We start from the raw sequence: 14,761 nt of genomic DNA on the forward strand, positions 1-14,761 counted from the left end.
CCGAGTGTTCCGCGTGTGCAACTGTTTTGCACCCGTTGTATGTGAACATTGAGTCTATCACACCCGATCATCACGTGGTGTCTCGAAACGACGAACTGTCACAACAATGCACAGTCGGGGAGAACAAAATTTTATCTTGAAATTTTAGTGAGGGGTCACCTTATAATGTTATCGTCATTCTAAGCAAGATAAGGTGCATAAAAGGATTAACATCACATGCAATTCATAAGTGACATGATATGGCCATGATCGTGTGCTTCTTGATCTCCATCACCAAAGCACCGGCATGATCTTCATCGTCTCCGGCGCCACACCATGATCTCCATCATCGTGCCGCCATCGAGGTTGTCGTGCTATCTATGCTATTACTACTAAAGCTACAACCTAGCAATATAGTAAACGCATCTGCAAGCACAAACATTAGTTTAAAGACAACCCTATGGCCCCTGTTGGTTCTCGCAGCATCGACGTGCAAGTCGATATTTAACTATTACAACATGATCATCTCATACATCCAATATATCACATCATGTCTTTGGCCATATCACATCACATGCATACCCTGCAAAAACAAGTTAGACGTCCTCTAATTTGTTGTTGCATGTTTTACGTGGCTGCTATGGGTATCTAGTATGATCGCATCTTACTTACGCAAAGCCACAACAGTGATATGCAAATTTCTATTTAACCTTTCTCCAAGGACTGCCTCGGTTAAATCCGATTCAACTAAAGTTGAACAAATAGACACCCGCCAGTCATCTTTATGCAACAAGTTGCATGTTAGTCGATGAAACCGGTCTCTCGTAAGCGTACGAGTAAGGTTGGTCCGGGCCGCTTTAATCCAACAATACCGCCGAATCGACAAAAGACTATGGAGGGCAGAAAATCGAACATCAATGCCCATAAAAACTTTTGTGTTCTACTCGAGATTACATCTACGCATGAACCTAGATCATGATGCCACTGTTGGGGAACGTTCCATGGGAAACAAAAATTTTCCTATGCACACGAAGACCTATCATGGTGATGTTCATCTACGAGAGGGAGACCGGATCCACATACCCTTGTAGATCACTAAGCGAGAAGCGTTAACAAACGCGGTTGATGTAGTGGAACTGCTTCGTGATTCAAATCACCGTCGTCCCACGATCCGTCCCGATCTAGCACCGAACGGACGGCACCTCCGCGTTCAGCACACGTACAGCTCGATGACGATCTCCGCCTTCTTGATCCAGCAAGAGAGATGGGGAAGTAGATGAGTTCTCCGGCAGCATGATAGCGCTCCGGTGATGGTGATGATCTTATTCCTGCAGGGCTCCGCCCGAGCTCCGCAGAAATCCGATCTAGAGGAAGAACTACGAAGTAGAGGTTTAGGGTTGCACGTGGCAAAGTTGTGTCTCAAAAACCCTAAAACCTATAGTATATATAGGATGAGGGGAGGGGCTAGCCTTGAGGCTCAAGGGAGACTCTAGGGCGTCGGTCGAAGTGGGAGGAGAAGGGATCCTCCTCCAATTCGGTTTGGAGGGAGAAGTCCCTTCCTTCCTACCTCTTCTTTTTTTTCCTTTTGCATTGTTTTTTCTCCTTGGCCGAAATAGCCCTATTGGGCTGGCTACACCAGCCCACTAAGGGCTGGTATACCACCCATGGGCCTATTAGGTTCTCTCCCGGGTGGGTGGCCCCTCCCAGTAAAACCCCGGAACCCATTCGTCACTCCCAGTACACTGCTGTCAATGCCCGAAATCTTTCTGGAAGCCAAATGCAACAATCCTATATATCAATCTTCGTTTCCGGACCATTCTGGAAACCCTCGTGACGTCCGTGATCTCATCCGGGAATCTGAACAAAACTTCGGTCACCAGCACCTATAACTCAACTATACCAAAACATCACCGAACCTTAAGTGTGCAGACCCTGCGGGTTCGAGAACTATGCAGACATGACCTGAGACACTCCCCGGTCAATATCCAATAGCGGGACCTGGATGTCCATATTGGATCTACATATTCTACGAAGATCTTATCGGTTGAACCTCTGTGCCAAGGATTCATATAATCCCGTATACCATTCCCTTTGTCCTTGGGTATGTTACTTGCCCGAGATTTGATCATCGGTATCACTATACCTATTTCAATCTCGTTACCGGTAAGTCTCTTTACTCGTTTCGTAATACAAGAACCCATGACTAACACTTTAGTCACATTGCTTTGCAAGGCTTATATGTGATGTTGTAATACCGAGTGGGCCCCGAGATACCTCTCTGTCACACGGAGTGACAAATCCCAGTCTTGATCCATGCTAACTCAACGGACACCTTCGGAGATACCTGTAGAGCACCTTTATAGTCACCTAGTAACGTTGCGATGTTTGATACACACAAGGCATTCCTCCGGTGTCAGTGAGTTACATGATCTCATGGTCATAGGAATGAACACTTGACACACAGAAAACAATAGCAACAAAATGATACGGTCACATGCTATGTTTATAGTTTGGATCTTGTCCATCACATCATTCTCCCTATGATGTGATCCAGTCATCAAGTGACAACACTTGTATATGTTCATAAAACCTTAACCATCCTTGATCAACTGGCTAGTCAACTAGAGGCTTACTAGGGACATAGTTTTGTCTATATATCCACACATGCATTTATGTTTTCATTCAATACAATTATAGCATGGATAATAAACGATTATCTTGAAACAGGAAATATAATAATAACTATTTTATTATTGCCTCTAGGGTATATTTCCAACAAAAAGATATACTCTCTTTGCCCTATTCTCCTCGGCAACTACTTTTTAATCAGTGTCGATTAATCGTGGTAGATGCTCGAGGTGATCTCCAAACCTTCACATATTTCTTCTTCATGAGCCGTAATAACTCTTGGTCACTGAAGAACTTGACACCTAACCGTCTAGAGAGTTCACAACTCTCAGTAGTAATAGACGAAACGTATTGGACACTAAAGAACTTGACACCTAACCGTCTAGAGAGTTCGCAACTCTCAGGAGTAATAGACGAAACGTATTGGACTTATATTCGAAAGATGCTAAACCTTCGGTTCTAGATTATTTCTCTCTTAGTGGATTTTAAACTCAAATCACTCACGAGAGAGGGTGTTCAATTAATATTCTCAGAATCTCACGGAGCAGCCAATGGTGCACGTCAGGCGGGGTGGGCTATTTATAGTTGCGGTCTTCCAATGGGAAATGCCCATTTTGGACATGATCACTCAGCCAATGTCCAACCGACACGTATCCAACAATCACATTGTTTAGCACAATGGTAACATTACTTGCAGATCAAGAAATGCTAACTCCTCGGTCTGAATCAGATCTCTCACAGAAAAGAGGAACTTTATCTCTTGCTGGTAACTATTTATTCGAAACACACAGAATTCTTTCTTGTCTCACTTTTTCCAGAATACACTCGACAGCGTATCATTGCATTGATAGAGAAAGAGTGTTACATATAGTTACAAGGGATGCATCTGACTACATACACAAGAAGGCATAGAGGGATACAAGTTAGGCAGAACAGAAGGGGGGTCCCCAGCCCCGAGAGCACCAGATCGGGTTACAGGAATGATCGCTTGCAGTCCCTTTCGTCGGCAGCGGCCCATTCGCGCGCTTCAAACTGAATGATGGCCAGGAGACATGCGGTGGATGGCTGAAGGTCGTCAAAGATGTCGGCGTTGCGGTGGTTCCAGATGGACCAAGCGGTGAGAATTGCCAACGATGTGAAGCCCTTGCACACGGCCGAAGGGGGACGAGTGAATTTGGGTTGTGAGACACTCAAAGAATCCCAGGGTGCCATCCGGGGGGTGAGCAGTGAGGTGGCACTAGGATAGCACCTCATGCCATGTCGTCCGAGCAAAGATGCAACCAACCAGAAGACGGTCAAGGGTCTCTGGTTCCTGGCAGAATAGAATGCAGATGGGGTTGTGGTGGAGTCCATGTCGAGCCAGTCGGTCAGCCGTCCAGCAACGGTATTGGGTCGCAAGCCAAATAAAGAACTTGACACTAAGGGGGGGACTCCTCTAGATTAGCTTCCACCAAGGGGCAGTTGTGCTGCCAAGAAATATGGCGTTGTAGCAGGAAGCTGCTCTATATGAGCAGAGGTTGTCCACTGCAAGACGACAGTGTCTGGATGCTCAAAGAGTGTCACATCCTGTAGGAGGTGCCAAATATTGACATAATCAACTATGGGTGTCGACCCAAGAGTGCCACGTATGTCCTGGATCCAAGTTTGGTCAAAGAGACCTTCCCTCACAGTGCAGTCGGGCTTGCGCTCGCGCGGTACTAGGGCAGCCAGAGCGGGGGCCATTAGGTCAATAGTTTGGCCATTGAGCCAGGGGTCCATCCAGAACTTGTAAGATCGGCCAAACCCTAGAGTCCAGCACGTTGAGGCCCGGAAGAAGTTTAGTACCTCGGGATCACGTGGAAAAGGCAATTGAGCCCATGATCGAGTCGGGTCGTTGGCCTGCAACCATAGCCACCGAATGCAAAGGGATATACCCACGCGCTACAGGTCATGAACACCAAGCCCTCCTAGCTCGATGGGCCAATAGAACTTTGGCCAGTTAACCAGACATGCACCCCCTAGGGTCCTTCCCGCCATGCCACAGGAAGTCTCTAATAATACAACGAACCTTCTTGAGAATTAGAGGTGAAAGGGCCAGCGCCAACATGATGTGCACGGGCTTTGCTGAAAGCACATGCCGAACGAGAGCAAGCCGCTCACCGCGAGAGAACGTGGACGCCTTCGAGGTAGCAAGCTTCTTAAGGAGCTTGTCCACAAGAGGGAGAAGCTAAGAGGAGGAGACCTTCCATATGGACAACTGTAGTCCTAGGTATCGGATGGGGAAGGGCACGACGGAGCAAGTCAAGACATCCGCGATGCTCTCGGAGACCGGTGGTGAGCATTGAATAGGCGTGACCAAGAATTTGTTGTAGTTGATGCGTAGACCGGTAGCCATGCCAAAGGTGCTAAGCAGCGCTTGCACCGAGGATAGCTCATCCAAGTCGGGGTGGCAGAAGATGACCACATCATCTACGAAGAGGGACACGCTAGAGGCAACGTGGTGGGGAGTTAGGTGTCGTAGGACCCCAACCTGAGTGGCTCGTTGGAGTAGGTAGTTAAGGACGTCAATGGCGATGGAAAAAAGCATTAGTGAGACAAGGTCACCCTGCCATAGACCACATGCATGGGGGATTGGGGGCCCGGCGGTGCCATTCAGGAGCACCCGAGTGGAGGCGGTGTAGAGAAGAATCGAGACCCATTCACGCCAACGACGTCCGAAACCCAAGTGCTCGAGGACCTCAAGAAGGAATGTCCAGGAGACCGACTCGAAGGCCCATGCAATGTCGAGCTTAAGAAGCACCCGCGGTAGCTTAAGACTATGGAGTTGTCTAGCCGTTTGATGCACAAGCATGAAGTTGTCATGGACGCAACGTCCCGCGATGAAGGAACTTTGATTAGAGGAGGCAATCTCGCCAAGCCGTATTCCAAGCCTCAAAGATAGCACCTTTGCCAAGAGCTTGGCGAAAAGGTGGATCAAGCTAATCAGACGATGGTCCAAGAGGGAGGTAGCATCCGCCTTCTTGGGTAAGAGGGCGATCAAGGCCTCGTTGAGTTTTTGGAAGGTGTGCCCATTGAGTGAGTACAACTTATCAAAAGCCTCCATGAAGTCTTGCTTGATCATTCCCGAGCAAGCACAAAGGAACTCGGCCGTGAAGCCGTCCGGGTTGGGCGCCTTGCCAGAGGGCATTTTCTTGATTGCCTCCAAAACCTCATCCTCTGGAGGGCATTCTCTTGTCTCACTTAGCATTCGAGTTTAACATCAAAGAACTGTAAGCTTCGAACACCATACTCCCCTTAATAGTATGGTGGTTCTATGACTCGAGAAAGAGAAAGATGAACTATATATGAAACAAATACTACATCTTTGCTTTGTCTTCAGACTTCTCTGCTGTAATCAATTTCTTCAGACACACACCAAACTAATTGCTTCTCATCATCAATTTGGAGGGTATTCACTTTCGATAAGCATAATCTTCGCTGCCACGTAGGCGATTATCTTCGGCGTTTGCACCAAGCTCCTCATGATTTCGGGGACTTAACACTCTGTGTGCACTAGCAAACACATTAGTCCCACATTGTTTATGACAACAATCTCCAAAATATAAGGAGACAAGTTGTTGCACCAACAATATATATACCCCAAATTCATCAATGTAAACAGTCGTTCCATCATTCACAAGTCAGTGGCCCACCCAGTTTACACACACATACCTCTTGAATTCATCTTCACACTCATGTTGTCTCCTCTTTGGATTTAGGAAAATCTAGGGGAAAAATAGACATTTGCAGTCCTAAGTAAATATTCCAATCCTTGCCCTTTGGATCACTTTTTTTGCAGGTGACTTAGAATCATATGTTTTCACCAATGCAAATTCGTAGGATACAAATACTTCGTACGAGCTTTTGGAGGAAACCAAAATATGACTCCGTACTAGCTTTTGGAGGAAACCAAAATATGACTCCGTACTAGCTTTTGGAGGAAACCAAAATATGACTCCGTACTAGCTTTTGGAGGATACCAAAATATGACTCCGTACTAGCTTGAGACTCACACGAAACCAAAACACGAAACCTAGGGTATGTTTGGATGACGACCAAAACTCACTCTATCAATTCTTTGGCCATGACCATGAGGGCCCGTTTAGAAGAAAAAAATGTCCTAAAAAATCCAAGGAATTATCAGTTTACGAGATTCCCACTGTTACTGTTCGTACAAACATACAAAATGACACCACAGAAATTAATCCGACATTCCAAAATTTCCAAGAGAATTTCGACCCATATTGTGTTGTTTTGTCTCTCTTTTCCCTCAAACAAATAAAGTAGACATAATCATAAAGTTCATGCATTCGCTCTCGAGCATCCAAATGGGGGCAAAATCACTGTTCTGGTCTATTTTGGAAAGATGAGCACAGAACGAAACCGGTTTGAAAAGATTTCACGATCTAACCCTTTTTGAAACGCCACAAGCCGTGGCGTTGCTGCCCTAGTAAGAAATGCCAATGTAATGTGGCGTTGCGTACCCACTGTGACAATGTAGTGTGGCATTTCCGCAGACGCCCAAAACGCCAACCGTTGTGGCGTTTCTGGGGCCAATAACAGGCACGACCCGCCCCCATCGCCCCATCCTTTCTTCCTCATATCTTCTTCCCTGCACGAAAAACTCCTCCCTCCTCCTCCCGATTCCCCCTTCTATCTCCCTCCTCCCTCAACCATTTTCTCAGATCTTCGGGGCAAATCGAAGAGGCTGGTAAGCTCCTCCAATCCCTCCAATTACATTTTTCAATAGCCTTGTATTTGTGGAGCTTTTTTGGAACTAGGTGTAACCTAGTTTATGAAGTAAATTGAGATTTTGTGATAGTGAATGACAATGTTTTGAAGTATAATCAAATTTGTGATGGTGAATGCCTAGTTTTTGAAGTATAATCAAATTTGTGATGGTGAATGCCTAGTTTTTTCGGCACTAGGTGTAACCTAGGTTTTTTGCACTAGGTGTAACTAGGTTTTCAAGTGTGATGTTGAATGGATAGGTTTTTGGCAGTAGGTGTAACCTAGGTTTTGTCTCTAGGTGTAACCTAAGTTATCAAATGTGATGGTGAATGCATGCTCTAAAGGTATTTGTTCATATGATTTAGGATGCTTCAACCGGATAAATATCTGGGCCTTAATGATTTCTACGAGCAGAAGCATCGTGCAGTGCTAGTGGAAAAAAGGGAGGTAATTATACAGGCCTTGATGATTATCTTTGTATATTGGTTGATTTTTATATTGTGACAAGTTGAGAGAAGTAAAATATTATGTGTTTGTTTAGGTTCCTCCACTACTTTGGTTGAGGGGGCACAACCCGAACGAATCTCTCTTATATGATCCTCAGTACGAGCCTTATTTTAGAAGAATGGATCTTCTTTAGTTTGTGCTCAACTTTAAAGGTGCACCACCATGGTTGAACGCCACGACCCTTACCGCCCTTACGGACCGTTGGAGGCCGGAGACGCACTCTTTTCACCTTCCTCTTGGTGAGATGACCATAACTCTAGAGGATATTGCTATGATCATCGGGCTTCCGATCGAGGGCAGGGCTCTTACAGGGAAGGTTAGGTCCGATGGGTGGCGACAACGGGTTGCAGGATTGGTTGGTGTTGGACCCGAGCCATGGACTCATGAAACCAGGAAGGATCCTAGGCCCACACCAAGGCCACCACTTAAACCACCTCTACCACCGCCGGATCCTCGGCCCACACCAAAGACACCACTTGAACCACCTCTACCACCGTCGGATCTTCGGCCCACACCAAGGCCACAACTTGAACCACCTCTACCACCAGTACTTGAACCACCTCTGCCACCACCTTCACTAGTAGAACCATCGTGACCTTTTGAAGTTTTGTTTGTTTTGCAAGTCCTCTTATTGTGTGATGTTTCATTGCAATCACCGCATTGGGTCCTATCACGTGGCTCCATGAAATGTCCACTACCAAACTCTCTGGTGCTCATGAGGTCATCCATATCATTCATGTATCATTTTGTTCTCCTTCTACCCTTCGGTTGTACCATCATCTCTGGATCTGGCCTAATATTGGGGTCGTGATATTGTGGCCACTGTGATGGGTCAAGAAAAGAGTGGAATCTCAACACCCATGTTAACTTATGAGTTTGCAAGTTGAATTCATGCAACCTCACACCTACACCATCAAAGAAGGGCACATTCCTCATGCGGCATGTCGTCATCATGTGCGAGCATATCCAATGGTACTTACTAGATCGCTCACAAATGCAATGTCGCGTCCGAAGGGATACCGTAAATGAGCGACCACCATATGTTTTCCCATCTCTCGTTGGACTACCTGGCTCATCCACTTGGTATTTCATTTCAGCATTATTGAAACAAGTGGCTTGCTACATGGCCGACTTCTCTTTTTGAAACTCTAGCCACTCGGCAACCTTCTTTGGATAAATCTCATTGGGAGGCTTCTCACTCTCAGCAATCAACTTGTCGATTTCATTAGAGTGCTTCAGAAAAATACTCATTGAGCTTGTAGAAGGTATATTCCGCTATTGCCGTCACCGGCAACTGACGAGCACCCTTCAAGACAAAGTTGAAGCACTCAACAAGATTGCTTGTGATGTCGCCATATCTCATGCCTCCTTCGTCACATGCCCGTGACCACTTGTGTCTCTCATCAATATTCTTTTCTAGGAAATATTTCCCACCTTCCTTTGCCTTCTCATAGATTTTTTTCAATTGTTTTGTGAACGACTCTACAGAGAAGGCCACACATGCGGATTTAAGATCCTTCGCCAGATCTTTGTTCTTACAAGCCCTGTAAAAGTTTGCAACGAAGTGCCTCATGCACCATCGATGGTGAAGCCTCGCATGCCCTGGCATGTGAACATCCACGGCCTTCAATATGCCTTGGTGTCGATTGGATATGATGCATACCTCCCTATTAGGAGGAATGACCGTGGTTCTCACAAGTCTCATGAACCATTCCCAGTTGTCTTGGTTCTCCACGGACACCAAAGCAAATGCCACAGGCAACACCTGATCATTAGCATCATGTGCCATTGCTATCATTAGTGTGCCCTTGTATTTTCCTGTGAGGAATGTTCCATCTATAGACAAAACTAGACGACAATGCTCAAAAGATGCAATGCATGGTCCAAACGTCCAAAAGCCACGACGGAACACTCCTTCAATATCTTGGACATAGTGGTACATTCCGGGGTTTCTATAGGACATCGCGCCCAGCAACCTGGGTAGCATGTTGTACGCCTCTTCTCATCCACCGTACAACATTCTAAGAGCGACTTGCTTGGCCTTCCATGTCTTCCTGTACCTGACCTTATATCCAAACCTCTCGTAAACCCAACTCATCAACAACTTCACTTTAATGGTTGGATCCTCACCTATATGTTTCTGGTATTTATAACCGATGAATTCCGACGTTAGCTGATGGTGTAACGTCGATGCTTCATCGGTCGATGGTGCACATTGGTGAGTGGCTTTGCAACTACTTATCTTCCACCAACCATCTTTCGCGAGTCTTCCATTGACTTTCCATTTGCATTCTTCGACCTCGCATTTCACAGTGTATCGCTTGTTGCAGTCCGAGTGAACAACTATGAAAGGCCTGCAGTGAATTCTAGCATGTGCTCGAACATCAAACCTTTCTTTAGGTGAGACATAGAAATCGCGTCGGTTGTGCTAATTAGGAACATTCTAGCCTCAATTGTCTTGCTCTTGCCACCGTCGACTATAGCCTTATCTGCAAGGCTAACATCACCAAACAAGGGAACTTTGTGATCCCTACCGGTGTTTTTTGTATACCACTCCGCTTCTTTCTTAGTGAAGCCATCCTCGTCCAACTCATTCACCGGGCCTTCATCATCGGAGTCATCCACACAAGCACGCTGATACACAATGTCAGGATCCATGTCATCATGCCTTACTTGAACCTCTAGGTCACCAACAATGTTGTGGTGCCTCTCATACTCTTCGTCGGAGTCATGACCATCAGCTTTGATCAGTGCACTACCTCCGAACTCATATTGGGGATACTCATTGGCTTCCACTTCAACTTTATGCTCAACAATAGGTGGCACACTACTATACGGGCTCAAATCATCTACTAAGGATTGGTTCAAGTCAACATGAAAAAGAGGAGCATTGACCACGAGATTAGCAAACACTTCGAGTGACTTGGCTACCGAGGATGCAATAGCCTCCTTGTATGAAACCCAATGCAAATTGGACTTGATAGGCATTGTCTTCATTCGACACTTGTGTGCCGACCCAACATCATATTAAGGACAGTATAACCGCACCTAATCCTTGCCCTCACAACGATCTACGTTTTTGACCGTCCGTTTTCACGATCTGGGAGTTTCTGGCTGTCGGATTTCCTGTCTAAGTCGATCTGATCCACAGTGTGTTAAATCTAGCCCAGCTGTCTTGTGGGCTGCTGTTCCACGGACCGAAAGCAAGGCCTCTCGTGCATTGGGCCTTCCGCGAGACCATTCAAAGCCGGCCCACTACTGGGATTACAAGGCTTGTTAGCCAGACGAGCGACCGCGTGTGACCATCCACTCCCGAACCCGACCGCGCTCACGAACCCTAATCTAATCCCGATCAAGGCGAAGGGGAAGAGAGACCACATCGATGAGGCTGAGGGGAGCGAGACCGCATCAAACCGCAGAGAGGAGCGCGGGCGCGTCCGGTACCATTCCATCCAGTGAAGACGTTCGGTGTGCACGGATGGGATCGAGTTGAGTCCATCCCTAATGATCGGAGGAGCAGGATCTGTCCAGCTGAGGTGAGGTATGGGATCAAGTACATCCTCAGGCGCGGGATCCGGGTCGATCCGATCCAATCTGGCACGTGACAGAGGTTTGCTACGGAATCGGCCAAGGCGACACAGATGATGGCACTTGAAAATGTTCTGCTCTCTTTCAAGCTCGCAATCAAGACCCTATTCTATTGGAAACTGCTCTGCTCTCCCTAAGATCGCAATCATGGCTCGTAAAGTCGCAAACCTTTCATGTGCCCTGTGGTTCTATATAATGTTTTCCTTCCTGGCTGTGTATGCACACCTAGCTCCAGCAACAACATCTTCTTAAGCGACACGGTCAGGTCTGTTACCTCGAAATTGCATCGGTCAATTACAATGTCCTTATAGTGTGACAGAAGGAAAAAAATACTCATATCCTCTCCCGACAAAAATATGTGCAGGTGATGTTCTTGCTATATGTAAACAATTGATTCGGGCAGATTCTGCAGCTTCCTACTGTCCATTTTTGTGCCGAGTCGTTGGAATGGATGCAACATATGCAGGACGAGGAAGCAGGCCGGACGAACAGGAAGTTCCTGTGAGCGTCGCCTCCGGTTGATGTCGAGACTCCAAGCCGTCTGCAAGGTTTCGGTCAGGGAGAAGGAATCTCCATTCGGTTTGTTCCCGTACTGTTGTAACCAGACCTGAGTATTTTGGAATTCCCACATGTTGTGTGATATGTGTTAAATAAGCAGTTTTGAGATGATGATTCTTCGAAATTACTGAAACCTGATAAGTCTGAATTCGTTAATTTGAGGTGAATATTTGTGTTATGCAATGATATTTGTGCTTGGATTAAATGATGAGTAATATCAGGCGAGTGTGTGGTCTTGTGACAATATCAAGCATGTTCGTGTGCTCAACTATTAGCTCACGGCGTCGTCACTCCCTCCATCATCTAAGGTATGTGTATGTCTCCTCATTCTGTTCATCCCCTATATTCTAGGCCTTCCCAGTCACCAGCAAGATCATAAGGTTGACTTGGTTCAAGCCACCAAGACTGGGTAGAGGCAAAGCGGCAGTGGACTATTCGAAGGATTTAAGCTGAACAATTGGGATTGAAGGCGGCAATCAATCATCACTTCCAGGGAGCATTTGTCGCAGCCGATGCACACTCGCCGTTGGCAATTATTGGAGTTGTGCGTTTCTATTTTCTAGCCCGCACTGTACATGTGTGTGTGTATATTCTTCATTTTTGCGGCTCACCCCATGGTCCTCAGCTAGGTTTTTCTCTATCTACATTTTTCTCATGTATGATCCATGTTCCACCGAATGATTGGCTTGTGCTACTATCTTCTCAACCCTAATTTGGTACATGTGGTTTTCATCCCTGTTATGTTTAGTTTCAGGAAAATCTTGGACACTGATTCTGACATTAAGATTTGCGGAATTCTTTCACTAGACAGTCTTCAAAGATGGCTTGTTAGGTAAGTACTTCACACGGACAGCCACTCACGTTTTCATGCTTTAGCCTTCATGTAGACGTATGATTTCTTAAATTATGTGTCTGTGCCATTCATGGCTGAACACTATGGTACTGTTTGTTGCTATATGCAACACGTTACCTGCTCCACCAGAGTATAAGTGTAGTTTACCGCGATTTGGGCAGGCTGTCCTAACAGGCCGCTATTCTGGGGACCTTTTCGAAGGCATGTGGTTAACTGGGCTTCTACCGACTGCTATTCAAGCCCATTTGGATAACCGACGACGGTCCAGCGATGTGCTGACTTCTTTCTCCAAAAAAACCGGTTTGCTCGACACTTCACGAAACAGGGCAGTCGTTCGATAGAGAGAATAGCTCCAGCCACACTCGTAGATAGGAGGTGATCCTGCGAGGGGATCCAATCGACAAAGTGCACGATGCCTTCCTCTGAATCTAGCCGGCGCGCCCAAGGAAATCCCGTTGATGCGCGCGGTGTGGGTGGGGATCTAGCGGATGCTCGCGATGCGGGTGAATAAGGGCCGCTCCTCCAGCCGAAGCGGGCGATCTATCTTCGAGGTGGACTACAAGGGAGGGGATACGAGCGATGGCCGACTCCTCATCTGATCGAAACTGCTCCACTGAGACTTGAAAGATGCAATTATACTTCAGTTTTTGAGCGTCCATTCATGGTGAGCGATGTGTTGATCCTTTGCATCGCGGAGTCGTGCAAGTATGTCTATATATTCTTCCTTCCCTACCATTTTCGCTCAAACGCTCACGCTTTCCACTCGGGAAGCATATCTTTTCGCGAGCACCTTCTCATTGCAGCATGGTGGTTACAAGTTGTCTGTTCACAAACGTTGAGCTGCTGCAGATGATGCTTGGTTATTGTAGTACATATTTTAATTGTAAACTGGACCATTGATTCAGTAAAACTATGTTTTGTTTGACTGTATCTTCAACAAGGGTAATATTCTTTCATGATGATGTACTGAACCACTAGTTTGTTGCTTGAGCTGTACTATAGACTCTTAATTGTGAATTTTTTTGAAGCAAATTTCATGTCTACCAATTATGACGAATTTAGATAATTGTAGGCTTTTCAGAAGCTTTGGACCCTAGAAAGAAGGCTCTTAAGAAGTTGTACTACATGAATATGCGGATATTACCTGTATGTTTTTCTTTCTTTAAATTTCGGATGCTTATGAATCATCTGTAAAGTAATTAGCATGTAAGGAAGATAACTTATGTTTTAATCTTTGAGAAGTCTTTTTTCGCTCCCATTTCATTTCGGCTTCACCTCCAAAATATTTCATTGGTTCTTGCACATTTTGGCTACTTGATTTTTATAACTGTTTGCAGTTTCATCTCATATTTTCATGTAAGATGTGTGCTACATTAAGTTGTTTGTTTTTTGGCTTCAATACATTGTAATCTTAAAATACTAGCCACTTTTTCCAGTGGAATTAGGCACTCTTTGGTCGTTTTTCAAATGATGTACACATTTTTGCGGGAAGTATTGTTAGACATAGCAGAAGATCATAAGTCAATGTAAGATGCCATCAGAAACCAAGAGAAGGAATTCAAAACATGTGGGAAACATAAGAAAAAGAGGAGGCAAAGTTGTGATCTTTAAAAGTACTATTGCATAGATAGGACGATGTTTGCCTACAACCACCGTATTCTGTATGTATGTGAATTTTAATCTCTACCAACTTACAAGTGCTTCAAGATAAGAATACGAGGGTGTATAAACAAGATAACATGATAATATGCCATGGTGGACCACACTAGCTTATCCAAGTGCTCTAAGATATCCGTGTATGCCTGAGCTTAGCCTCACATGAAGTTCATCACAATTGAACACAATTAAGTTTGTTTTTGTAACTTATAGGCTTACAACTACTAACTTTATGTTATCCGC

The sequence above is a fragment of the Hordeum vulgare genome, chromosome 1H (assembly GCF_904849725.1).
Source record: "Hordeum vulgare subsp. vulgare chromosome 1H, MorexV3_pseudomolecules_assembly, whole genome shotgun sequence".
Lineage (NCBI taxonomy): Eukaryota > Viridiplantae > Streptophyta > Magnoliopsida > Poales > Poaceae > Hordeum > Hordeum vulgare.